The sequence below is a fragment of the Morus notabilis genome, unplaced genomic scaffold (genome assembly GCF_000414095.1).
Source record: "Morus notabilis unplaced genomic scaffold, ASM41409v2 Scaffold1666, whole genome shotgun sequence".
In the NCBI taxonomy this organism is placed as follows: Eukaryota; Viridiplantae; Streptophyta; class Magnoliopsida; order Rosales; family Moraceae; genus Morus; species Morus notabilis.
The window spans coordinates 104,789-117,274 of NW_010359172.1; the positions used below are offsets into that span (position 1 = coordinate 104,789).

Below are 12,486 nucleotides of genomic sequence, written 5' to 3' on the forward strand. Positions count from 1 at the left end.
GACAAATGGAAGAGAATGCACAAAAAGGACTTTGTAACTCTTATGTAAATTGAAGATTACCTAAACGCCTTTTAATTTTATTTTTTGTATAACGCACGGGATGTTGGACACATCTGTGAAGATTAACGTAACTTTTTTTTAGGGATTTGGTTTATCCCTTTTTTTAGTTGAAATCATAGACATCATCTAGACAAAATCAAATTACATAAATCTCCCACTCTTTTAAAAACTACAGAAACACTTCTTTTGTTAGTAAACGAAAATCATGGTTTAAACATAAATATAACTAAAAATATTAAAAGCACCCTCGCTGCTTAAAGAACGTTTCTAACTACTGATGAAAAATAACGTTTTTATTTTTTTTAACTTAGAAATAAGATGAGATTAATTGTAACCATAACATTTGCTGTAATAGCATAAAAAATTAATTCCATTCTTCAAAATTTTCTTTTTAATCGTAATATTTTTGAACTGTCGAGAAGCATAATACATATTTTTTTTTTGTTTTTGAGAATTTAGACATAATTTTGTACAAAAATATGAAACTAATAATTTTTGAAACCTATAAAAGAATATTAAGCCACTAATGTTTGAAACCTATAGCTAAATGTAATAGGAGATCTAAAATTTTTTAGGCTTTTTTGTATGGAGACTCTCTCAACTTTCTGCGTTCAATAAATTAATATTTAAACTTTTAACGTTCACAGTTTACTCCTTAAACTTTAAAATTCCTTACAATGTTAGTCAAATTATAAACTAAGTTAAAAATTTAAGTGGTTTCTTTTTCATGTGAACATTTAATAAGACTAATTCTATATTTTTACATCGAATTGGTTCCCTTACACAAATTTGAATGAAAAAATTTTTAAAATTAGAAAACCCCTAAATTTTCTCCCAAAACAGTTAATCCCCAATTTTAAATAAGAAAAAAGAGCAAAGCACACTTAAAAAAATTAAAGAGTAAAAAATTCAAAAAGTAAAAAAATAAAAGAACAAAATATTTATTAAAAAAATAAAAAAGTAAAAAAATGAAGGGATTACCACGTGGCAGACTGGAAAGTGCTCTGTGAGAGCATTATAGAAAAAAAAGTGTAAAGATAACTTTTATATGATAAAAATTATACGAAAATAATTAAGCATGAACACATTTAAAGATAATTATATGCGCCATTGACAAAAAAATTAAATAGAAACACATGCAAAAAAAATTACTTTGATAGTAGTAAAGTGAGAAAAAAAATTAAAAAAAAAAACTTACGTAAACAATTAAAGTATAAAAAATTGGACAAAATTTAAAAAATAAAAAACAATTAAACGACAAAAATATTAGAGATATAAAAGTAAAGAAAGGGAAAAAAAAAAGACGGGAGAGGAGAAGAGGTTACCACGTGGCAACCCTTGAAAAGTGTATTATTACATGAGCTTTTGACACTACTATGTATTGTTAGATAAACTATAAAAAATGCACTAGACAAAAAAGAGCAAAGGATGTGTCTATTGACACCCATTTTTATTTTTTACACTCATTATTAAATCACTCGTCATTGTACTTGTTACACTTCTTCTAAAATTTTAAAAAAGTCCCTGCAACTAAATCATCACCAATTTTACTTTTTACACACATTCTTAAACCACCCAATATTCTACTTGTTACACCCGACAAGCTTAGGATAGTTGCTAAACTCTCTCTTGAATGATGATAAGTGTTGTATTAACTTTTCTGTAGCAGATGACAACACCAATAAACTCCACTTGTCCATTAATTTGTCACTCATCTCGTGTCTCAAACGTTTTCTTGGACTTACTTAACAAATCAATACCAATGTGCCATCTACATAGCAAATGTTTGGCAGTTGGAAATACATTCTCAATAGCATTCATAAGAGCCAAATCCCTATCTGTCATCACAATTACCTCGTGTAGAATATTTGATCTCAACCTTTGTAATGCCCATATAAAATTCTCTTCTCGCTCAGACCCAAGGCATGCAACAACAATTGAAAAGGTGATCAAATTAGCAGATATCACACTAACAATTTGTAACAAGGGAAAATGATACCTCGCTATTAGTCTTGTATGTGCAATCCATTAGCAAAACACATGGAAAAGCATGTAATAACTCTATACTAAGGGGATGTACCCATAGCAAGTCTTTGACAATATCAAAATTATAACAACTTCTCTGATATCCATTGCATTTGTGATCTTCCAACTTTTTCTGCAACTTTATACCTGTCACATACATTGTAAATTGTTTTTACCGTGCTACTGTTACGGGGATCCCTTTGCTTCAATGCTGGCAATATTTCTCTAGGCCAAGCTAAAGTTTTTGACATCTCTACTAACAACGAAATCTCATCTTTGCTCAATCTCTTGGCAAATGAGTGACCTAGATATGTCGCAGCTAAATGGTTGTGCACTCCACAAATAACCTCTAGTATCCAATCATCATCAGTATCTAATTTCTTCCCTTTTAACTAAAAAGGACAATTATACTTCTTTATGCCCGACATTCTTCACTTATCTGATTTGTTTTCACTTTTCTTATTTGTTCACTTTTTTCTTTCTTTCAATGTATTTTTCTCCTCTCTCACAAGCAAACATTATTCTTGATTTTTTGTGAGGCCCGCCCAAATCAGATGTCTTGACGACAATAATAAAACCTTTATTCCATCCAACTTCCCGAGTCCATTAAATTAAAGCATCTTTACTCTTAAATACTTGTACATAAATTTAGAAGCATTAACTAATGATTTTAAATATGTGTTCAAAAGAAGAAAAAAAACACTTCTAATATCTAACAATTATTTTACCTCTTAAGTAGTAAATTCAGTGGTATACTCATTTATGAACTAGGAAACAATGTTGTTCTCTTCAATAGATATTGAGATCTACAAAATTGTGAAAAAAGTTAGAAAATAAACTAAACTCATAATTACATGATGTCCCTTGTATAAAACAAATATCATACAAATATAATCCTTGACGACAAAACAACTAGAAAACCAAAAAATGCAACCGTAAAGATGTTGCATGAATGCCAGCAGAAAGTTTAATATTGCACGAATATCAAACACTATCATCATGCAGTATTTCCAGCAACAACAAAAAAAAAAAAAAAAAAACTTTCTCGCTCATAGTCATGCTGACATCCGGATACTCTTGCCCATTGCAGCATGTATAGACTATGAGATATAGCAAATGAATGTCAAGAGAGTTTCCTAGCTAACGGCAAAGAGCAGAAAATCTGCAAACTGAAATGGTTCATTTATGGACTAAAACAAGTTTCTAGCTCATGGAACATTAGGTTTGATGTTGCTATTAAGTCTTTTGGATTTGATCAAAGCGAGAATGAGCCATGTGTCTACAAGTTCAAGAAAGAAAAGAACGTGGATGATATTCTACTCATTGGGAATGATGTGAAAACCACGAAAGACGTAAAGATTATTTGAGATCTCAAGAACAAGCTGTTGGTGTTGTCTCAAGCATCGTATATTAACAAAGTGCTCATCAGGTTCTCGATGCAAAACTCCAAGAAAAAGAATCTACTTTCTCGGTATGGTATTCATTTTTCAAAGGAGCAATGTCCTTAGACTCTACAAGAGGAAGGGTATATGAGATAGTATCCATATGCATCTGCTATCAAGAGCCTCATATATGCCATGATGTGTACTAGGCCTTATATATATGGTGCAGTAGGAGTGATTAGTCGTTATCAGTCAAATCCGAAATTAGATCACTAGATATTGCTGTAGTGTATCCTCAAGTGTATAAGGAGAGCAAGAAGCTGAGGATAGTTTGGTCGGTGGAAAAGATGCTTTTCAATGGATAGACAGAATATGACTATGAGTCATATAGGAATTCTCAAATGTCGACATCTGAATCTATGTTCACACTACTAAAGGAGCCGTGGTATAGAAAATTATTGACAAAGTGTGATTACTAATTCCACCATTAAGGCTTAATGTATTGCAGCTTGTGAAGCAATAAAGAAAAGTAACTTGGCTCTGAAAATTCTTGATGGATCTAGAAGTTGTTGCATGAATAGATCGATCAACTTGGCTTAATCCGTTCCGTCGACTGACCGACGCAGAACTACAGGTAAAGCGAGACAAAGGACTGTGTTACCGATGCGATGGCAAGTACTCCATTGGGCATCGTGCCCCAACAAGGAGCTGCAAGTCTTCATGGTGAGTGGAGAAGAGACCGACGGAGAGAAACCCGGCGAGTAGACAGCGGAGGCGTGGGAGGCTGCCCTGGCCGACGATTCGGTGGAGCTATCCTTGAGCTCTGTAGTGGGGTTGACCACACCCCGAACGATGAAGCTCAAGGGGCGGGTTAAGGGGGAAGAGGTGGTGATCCTTATCGATAATGGGGCAAGTCAGAATTTCATCTCCATGGATTTAGTCAAGAGATTGGGATTGAGGCTGGATACCACGGGGGGATATGGGGTAGTGATGGGTACCGGCCTTACGGTAAAAGGGGAAGGAGTGTGTCGGAGTGTGGCTGTGACTGTGCAAGATGTGGAGATTGTGGAGGACTTTCTTCCGTTGGAGTTGGGCAGCGCCGATGTGATCCTGGGTATGCAGTGGCTGGAGACTCGGCGCCGTGGCGGTTAACTGGCGAGCGCTCTCGATGAAGTTCAAGATCGGCGAGACGTCGGTTCTGTTGCAAGGGGATCCCAGCCTTTGTAAGGCTCCGGTGTCTCTAAAAACCATGATGCGTGCCTTAAAACGGGAAGGACAGGGGTTCTGGGTGGAACTGGGAATGATTTCCAATGGAACCTAAACCGGGGGCTATGGCAGAGGTCCTAGTACCGACCGCTCTGCAAGCTGTGTTACATCGGAACGCTGCGGTTTTCTGGATGCCGACCAGCCTTCCACCGCCGAGACTACGGGACCACTCTATTCCGCTAAAGGCAAGGACCTCCCCAATTAACGTCCGTCCCTACCGGTATCCACAGGCGCAAAAGGACGAGATAGAGAGGCTGGTGGCGGAGATGCTCGCTGCAAGGATCATCCAACCTAGCGCTAGCCCTTTCTCTAGCTCGGTACTCCTTGTCAAGAAAAAGGATGGGAGTTGGAGGTTTTGCGTCAATTATCGGGCTTTAAACCGCGAGACCGTACCAGATCGTTTTCCAATTCCGGTGATTGATGAGCTTCTCGACGAATTGCACGGAGCCACCATTTTTTCGAAGATCAATTTAAAGTCGAGCTACCATCAAATTCGGGTGCGCAGAGAAGATGTACCCAAGATAGCATTTCTCACCCACGAGGGACATTACGAAGCCCCACCAATGCGCCTGCTACGTTTCAGTCGCTCATGAATGAGGTATTTCGACCGTTCCTCCGGAAGTTTGTTTTAGTTTTCTTTGATGATATATTGGTGTATAGTCAATCGTTGGAAGAGCATGTCGCGCACTTAGAGATAGTGATATGGCTGAACTCACCAAGCACAGCTTATATGCCAATGCCAAAAAATGTTGTTTCGGGCAGGCCACTTTGGCATACTTAGGCCATATCATTTCGAAAGACAGAGTGTCTGCAGATCAAACCAAGATCGCGGCCATGATTAACTGGCCAATACCTACTAATTTACGGGAGCTAAGGGGTTTTTTGGGTCTAACGGGCTACTACCGGAAGTTTGTTAAGGGGTATGGCTCCATTGCCTGGCCACTCACAAACTTGCTCAAGAAGGATAGTTTCTTGTGGTTGACAGAAGCAGAGAATGCTTTCCACAAACTCAAGGCAGCCATGACTTCAGTGCCCGTGTTGGCACTACCAGATTTCTCGCGTGAGTTTGTAGTGGAAACAGATGCGTCGGGGGTAGGGGTTGGAGCGGTACTGATGCAGGATCAGCGGCCGATTGCTTTTTTTTTTTGCCAAGCTCTGTCCAATGCAGCACGTCTTAAGTCCGTTTACGAGCGCGAGCTTATGGCCATTGTACTAGCAGTCTAAAAGTGGCGTCCCTACCTCATCGGGAGGCATTTCACAGACCAACACAGCCTGAAGTATCTAATGGACCAGCGAGTAGTCGGCAAAAACCATCAACGTTGGGTGTCCAAACTCCTAGGATTCGACTTTGGGATCCAATATCGACCTGGAGAATAAGGCTGTAGATGCTCTCTCCCGCATGCCGACGTTAGCTGAATTCCAGCTCCTGTCAGCCTCTTCGAGCGCTCGCATGATTGAGCTTGATTCGGACCGACAAAACGAAGCGGATACCAAACTCTCTCGCATGATTGAGGAACTCCAAGCCGATTCAAGCACTCACCTGGGATTCTCCTTGCAGCAGGGGCGGCTCATGAAAGAAGGACGACTTGTTATCTCACGGGACTCGCGCCTGCTAATCTATTACAAACATATCGCGCCTAGAGCATACTCAAGACTTACCGTCATTTGGCAGCATACTGGTATTGGTTCGGTATAAGGGACATCGAGGCTTACGTGGCAAAGTGTTCCATCTGTCAACAGAATAAATATGACATTTTAGCCCCAGGTGGATTACTGCAGCCCCTGCCCCTGCCAGACAAGGTGTGGGATGATCTCTCAATGGGCTTTATTGAAGGGCTGCCCAAGTCAGCAGGTTATGATGCCATCCTAGTCGTGGTCGACCGCCTGAGCAAGTATGCTCATTTCATTCCGCTCAAACACCCATTCACTACGCCGGTGGTGGCGGATGAGTTCCTTCGGGGAGTGGTAAGACTGCACGGTATTCCCCGCACTATTGTGTCCGACTGTGATAGAATTTTTCTGAGCAAATTCTGGACGGAGCTGTTCAAACATCAGGGCTCCATCTTGGCTCGGAGCACCGCCTATCACCCCCAAACGGACAGACAAACAGAGTCCGTTAACCGGTCTTGAGACCTACCTGCGGTGTTTTTCTTCAGATGCACCACGCCAATGGTCGAAGTGGCTATCGTGGGCTGAATACTAGTATAATACTTCTTTCCACACCGCCACTCGAATGACCCCTTTTCGCGCACTCTACGGCCGTGATCCCCTCCACTGGTGCGTTATGGACTAGGGCTATCTCCGGTGGCCACAATAGACCAGCAGCTAGCAGACCGGGATGCTACCTTGGACTTACTGAAGCATCAACTACAGCGAGCGCAACAAAAGATGAAAGCATAGGCGGATGGTTGTTGCCGGGACATTACATTTGAGGTAGGGAACTTGGTGTACCTCAAGCTCCGGCCCTACCGACAGAAGTCATTGGCGCAACGTCGAAATGAGAAGCTTGCACCCCACTATTACGGCCCATTTGAAGTGCTCGCCCGAATAGGCTGGGTTGCCTACCATTTGAAGCTTCCAAAATCTTGTGCCATACACCCCGTTTTCCACGTGTCTCAGTTGCGACGGGCCGTAGGCTCTACTATTTCGGATGCTGTGTTGCCACCACAACTTACGCCGGATATGGAACTTCAGGTTAGGCCCTCTGCCCTGAGAGGAGTCCACCAAGCTTCTCGGGGGTCTACTTCAAAGCTCGAGGTGCTCATACATTGGGAAACACTGCCAGACCATGAGGATAGCTAGGAAAGTTTTGACCGCATAAAAGCCGCTTTTCCGGATTTCCACCTTGCAGACAAGGTGCATCTTTGGGCCGGGGATATTGATGGAACCCCTAGACCCCCAATACATTTTTACCTACACGAGGAGGAGGCCCAAAGGATGCCAAGTTGATGTGGCAGCAAGGAATGACGTGGCAGTTACTGAGGTGGAGCCTGTGACTGAGAAAGAGGTTGCTGATATGGAAGTATTGCACCAAGCTGGTGCACTAGCTGCTGAAGAAAGGGCGTGAGGGCGCACATCCCGAGGAGAGCCTCGAAAGAAGAGAAGGAAGAAAGTGAGTCGGTTAGTTAGAGGGTAGAGAATAAGGCAGTAGGGGAGGAAAGGAGAGGGCATCGATCATCTTCTTGTAACTGTCATAGTCGAGCTTTTAGCTCTAGGGAGTGCAAAGGGGCATCGATCATCTTGTATTTCCTTCAATATTGACAATTTGAATCAATCCATTACAGAGTTTCTTTCCAATTACGTGCTTGCTGAATCTTTGTCCTACTTGATACTTGAGTCTTAACAAACTCCCGCAAAACACCAACGAAATGTTTCGCAAAACATTTTGTTGGCTATCCCCCATAAACTTGCCTTTTATCTATGGAAGGATAAGAGGCCAAAAAATATGAAAGCATGAAAAAGAGAAATTTACCAAACGTGGATTTCGTGCGAGAAAGCCTAACGACAACATTGGGATCCCTCATTAAACCTTCCTTTACACATACGCATTTGACCATGCATCAACAAATTTGTGACGAAGCTGCACCATAATACTGTCAATTGTTTTTACCAGTAGCAAACAAAACAAATTACAACTAACATACAATATAAGTCTAAAGCTAGTCACTTCAAGCAGGGTGGTACTGAGTTCCTACTGCTAGGAACCAAGATCATATACCTATGCAAACCAGCCAACAAAGTGAGTCTACCGAGGACAACAGCCAAATCAGGCAGGCTTCATTGAAATTTCCAACCATAATTGGTATGCCGTAATGTCATTGTTTCATAAGAAGTCCTATCCGCATAAGACATTGTTAGGGATTTGAGGGGAAATTTGGCTGGAGAGAAACCGAAGAATTCTTAAAAGAAGTAATCAGGAGGATATACATGTAAAATGGGATAGGATTAAAATCAACATTGCGTTTTGGATTCACTCCAATATATAGGCTTCTGGCTAGTTCCTCGACGAAGTTTTTGTTTCCTCTGTTCTTGTAAATGTTCTATCTCATTCATTTATAAAAATTTTAAATAAGGGTCACATAAAAATAAAAAATAAAAGTTCACAATCCAAACAGATTCTAACACTGAAAAATTGGAGGCGCTTGCGCAAAAAATTTATGGCAATAACAAACCTCAATAGCAACTAAATAGTAGCAGATTGCAACATCAATATTGTCTTTCTCCTGAGGAAAAAACATAGAAACAACGACTATTAGACTCTTCGGAGGCTGAATACTTGTCTGTGGAAACCATCAAAGATGTTAAATACACCTTCCAAGAATTTGCCATATTTCCATAGCACTCAGCAAAGTGTGGCTCAATTTGAAGAGCTCTTCATCAGATGCATGAAACGTGAAATGCTCAGAAACAACTTGACGAGAGTACTAATTTCTAAGCTTAAATGAATACTAAGCCATATTAAAAACTTCTGAAACAACTTGATAATGGATAGTACCCAAGAGAAGGATATTACCTGTGCGCCGGGGGTTTCTTTCATAAACAACACTGCTGTGCTCTAGTGCTTGCTTATAGTTTCCAGGCCTATACTTCTGATGAGCAAGAGCCATGAGCATGTCTTCATTAAATGCATAATAGGAAAAGGCAAAAATTTAGTACTAAAATTATAAGTCATAGTTTCTTCAAATCAAGTTTAATGAAGTTCCATAGCAAAAAAAAAAAAAAAAACAAAGCAATGAATAATAAGCTCCACTTCGCTCCTTAATTCAACACAAATTTGTTATGTCCGACGCATTAACCAATACTAAATAACTAATTTCTACAGCACACAAAACCCATTTAGGCAAAAGAAAAACTAATAAAGAACAAGAAAAGGATTAAAAGAACAAGGTAATAAAGCTTGTCTCTCTGTTTTTGGACCCAGGCCGCCCTTTTGCTTGAAGGGAAAGCAAATTTGGTAAACATCCAAAGTGAAGTCAAATAAAGTGGAAAGGAAATAAAAACAATAACTGCTAGAAGTTATCTGTGAATACAGTATAAGACTGGATCAATTATAAATACACAATATTGTATCCTGATTCCAATTCATTTGGGGGGAAGAAAAGATTAACTTACAGAAACAGATGGAAATAAAGTTGATTCCAAACGTGATACAAAATTGATATGAATAGTGTATTCTTTTTTGTTAAACAGATTTTATTTTCATACAAGTGTTCAGAGAAGGGAAGGCACTTTTGGCAACAATTTTCTGAATGGAAGCATAAAATTAGAATTAATTCCAATGAGGTAGTAAAAAGGTAAATGGTACAAATGTAGAATGAAATGTAAACTTCGTCACAATGTTTAGGCTAAATTAGCACAATCTAAAGCTCCTGTATAATGCGAGCAATATGGAATTATTAGTTTTTTTACAAGAAATAACCTTATATTTATAAAAAAAATAAAATAAAAATAAAATAAAATAAGTCAGATACAAGGATGGGTACAAGAAGTTCACCAAAGACAGCACCATATTTCCATTATGGAACATTTATTACCTTCCACCATATATACAATACAATATCATGTTTTGAAAGACACCATAGAAAGCAACGCCAGCACAAGCACCTTGCTTTTTTTTTTTCCTCTCCCTCTCTCTGTAAACATTCACCTCCATCTATAAGATTGACTTTTACGTTGAAAGCTTAAAAACTTTTTTTTTTCTTTTTCATTTTCTACCAAGAGTGTCAATCTCAACACCTAAATCTCAAGTTACCAACTCATATTCTTGCCACTGTTCAATCATTTTTTCATGGATGTCCCAATTCCAAGTAATAATTGTTGACAACTAAGCTTTAGAGCCACCGTCCTTGTGTTACAAAATTCACATAAATGTCAACAAAAATTAATTTTTGGAAAAATAATCTACACAGACAAACACAGGCTAAGATAACCAATGTTAGTCCCTTTTTTCTTTTTCTCATGCCACAGAATCACAAGAACAGTAATATGAGATCGAGTTTCGTCATTTTGAATTAATTTTACAGCCACATCAAGAAAATTACTTCCTTTTATTACATAGATTGTAAACTGTGTATTAGAAGAATGGTCATTACAGAATTTTGAAGCCATTACAAAATTATAAGTATTATTTTCATTAATATTATAATGATTTTCCATTTCCTCATCACTCAAGTTGAAATAGTAATCGTAAACACAGATAGAAATAAACTTTGTGTCAAATTGCCATACCTGAGTAAGATAATAAGGAACGAGGTCTGTAGCAACAAATTGGAGAAGGTCAACTGTTTAGAGATACCTTAAAGAAGAATAAGAAAGCAACGATATACAAAAATACAGAATGATGCATAGGACAAGAGAAGGAGAAACAACAACAACAGAATGAGAAAGAAAGAAAGGTTAAAACAAACAACCTGAAAGCTGCAACAGAGCAAGAACAAAACAAACAACCTGAAAGCTGCAACAGAGAAAGAACAAAGCTAACACATCAGAACAAAAGAAAAATAAAAAATAAAAATAAAAATAACAAATAACAAATAAAAATAAAAAATAAAAATAAAAAATAAAAAATAAAAAATAAAAAGAAAAACAATTAAATATGAAAACCCATCAACACCGACAATCCAAAGAAGATAGAAAAGGAGGGTACCTGCTGCTTGGCTCGGATCGTAAACTGGATGATTTCATTTTTCTCCCTTTTCTTTCTTTTTCAAGGTGGGGGGGTTAATAAAAAAAAAACAACGGTTTGCCAAACAGTTAATAATCAAAAGTAGAGTAATCCTCTTCCAAAACAAACGTAACGTAATAAAGTATAATAACACAATAACCAAAATCAGTAAAATAACAAATATCCAAAAACGCAAACAACGTTATTTTCCTTTCATAACTGAAAGCAGTAAACAATCAAATGGTTTAAAACACCAAAATGAAGAGTCCTTCCCCCAATGTAACCAAAGAAGCAATTAATCGGTATGCAAAATCAGAATTGTATAGTTTGTTTACTCCAAACAACCAAAATGTAATGTAATATGTAATTAGAACATGCAATAATGCATGCCAAGAAATCTCAAACTGGAACAGTAAATCGAATATAGGAAAAAAGGTTAAGTAATGTACTATAAATAACTTTTAATTGGAGATAAATAAGACCAAAACAATGATAAGATAAAGAAAAGTATCTAACTTCTAAGACTCAAACAAAAGCAGAAACAATCAGCCTTTTTTTCCCAATGTCAGTCCTTTTTTCCCTCCTGCTACAGAATCACAAGAGCAGTAATATTTGAATATTTTTATCAATGCCAACCATGGCCATGATTGACGCCAGGAAACCACATGTGTTGACTTTTTTGCTGTCATAATTTCCCAAATCTCAAAAGGAACCCTAAAAACCAAACTAGGGAAAATAACCACAACATCGGACAATGCAACCGAACAATCAGTGAATTCAATTAAAGGTGCAATATTTTCCAGAAAGAGTATGAGAATGAACAAGCGAAACTATCCCTATAACCAATTAGTCGAAAAATAAAACAATTAGAAACAAAAATTCCACAAAACAATGAGAGTTCGAAAGCCTACAAATAACAAAATCAAACTCCAACAGACCATCACAGTCAACATTGCTCCAAAACCCCCAACGACAAAGCATCGGACACGTGAAAACCAAACCGAACTCGATCAGAAGTATAAGGAACAGGAAAAAAAAAAAAACCCCAGTAACCTTCGTGAGAATCCGAGGGCTGGGAGTGCTTGATAC

The 12,486-nt window shown here is 38.2% G+C and overlaps 1 long non-coding RNA gene across 1 annotated transcript; it reads right to left on the bottom strand.

The window, feature by feature from the left end:
* Positions 1 to 1,507: 1,507 nt before the first annotated feature.
* Positions 1,508 to 11,214, bottom strand: LOC112090755. The gene is made up of 6 exons (XR_002901798.1): positions 11,144 to 11,214; positions 10,962 to 11,028; positions 9,247 to 9,348; positions 8,906 to 8,956; positions 2,814 to 2,891; positions 1,508 to 2,232 (listed from the first exon to the last, which is right to left on the bottom strand). It is a non-coding gene; the product is annotated as an uncharacterized LOC112090755 (long non-coding RNA).
* Positions 11,215 to 12,486: the final 1,272 nt, after the last annotated feature.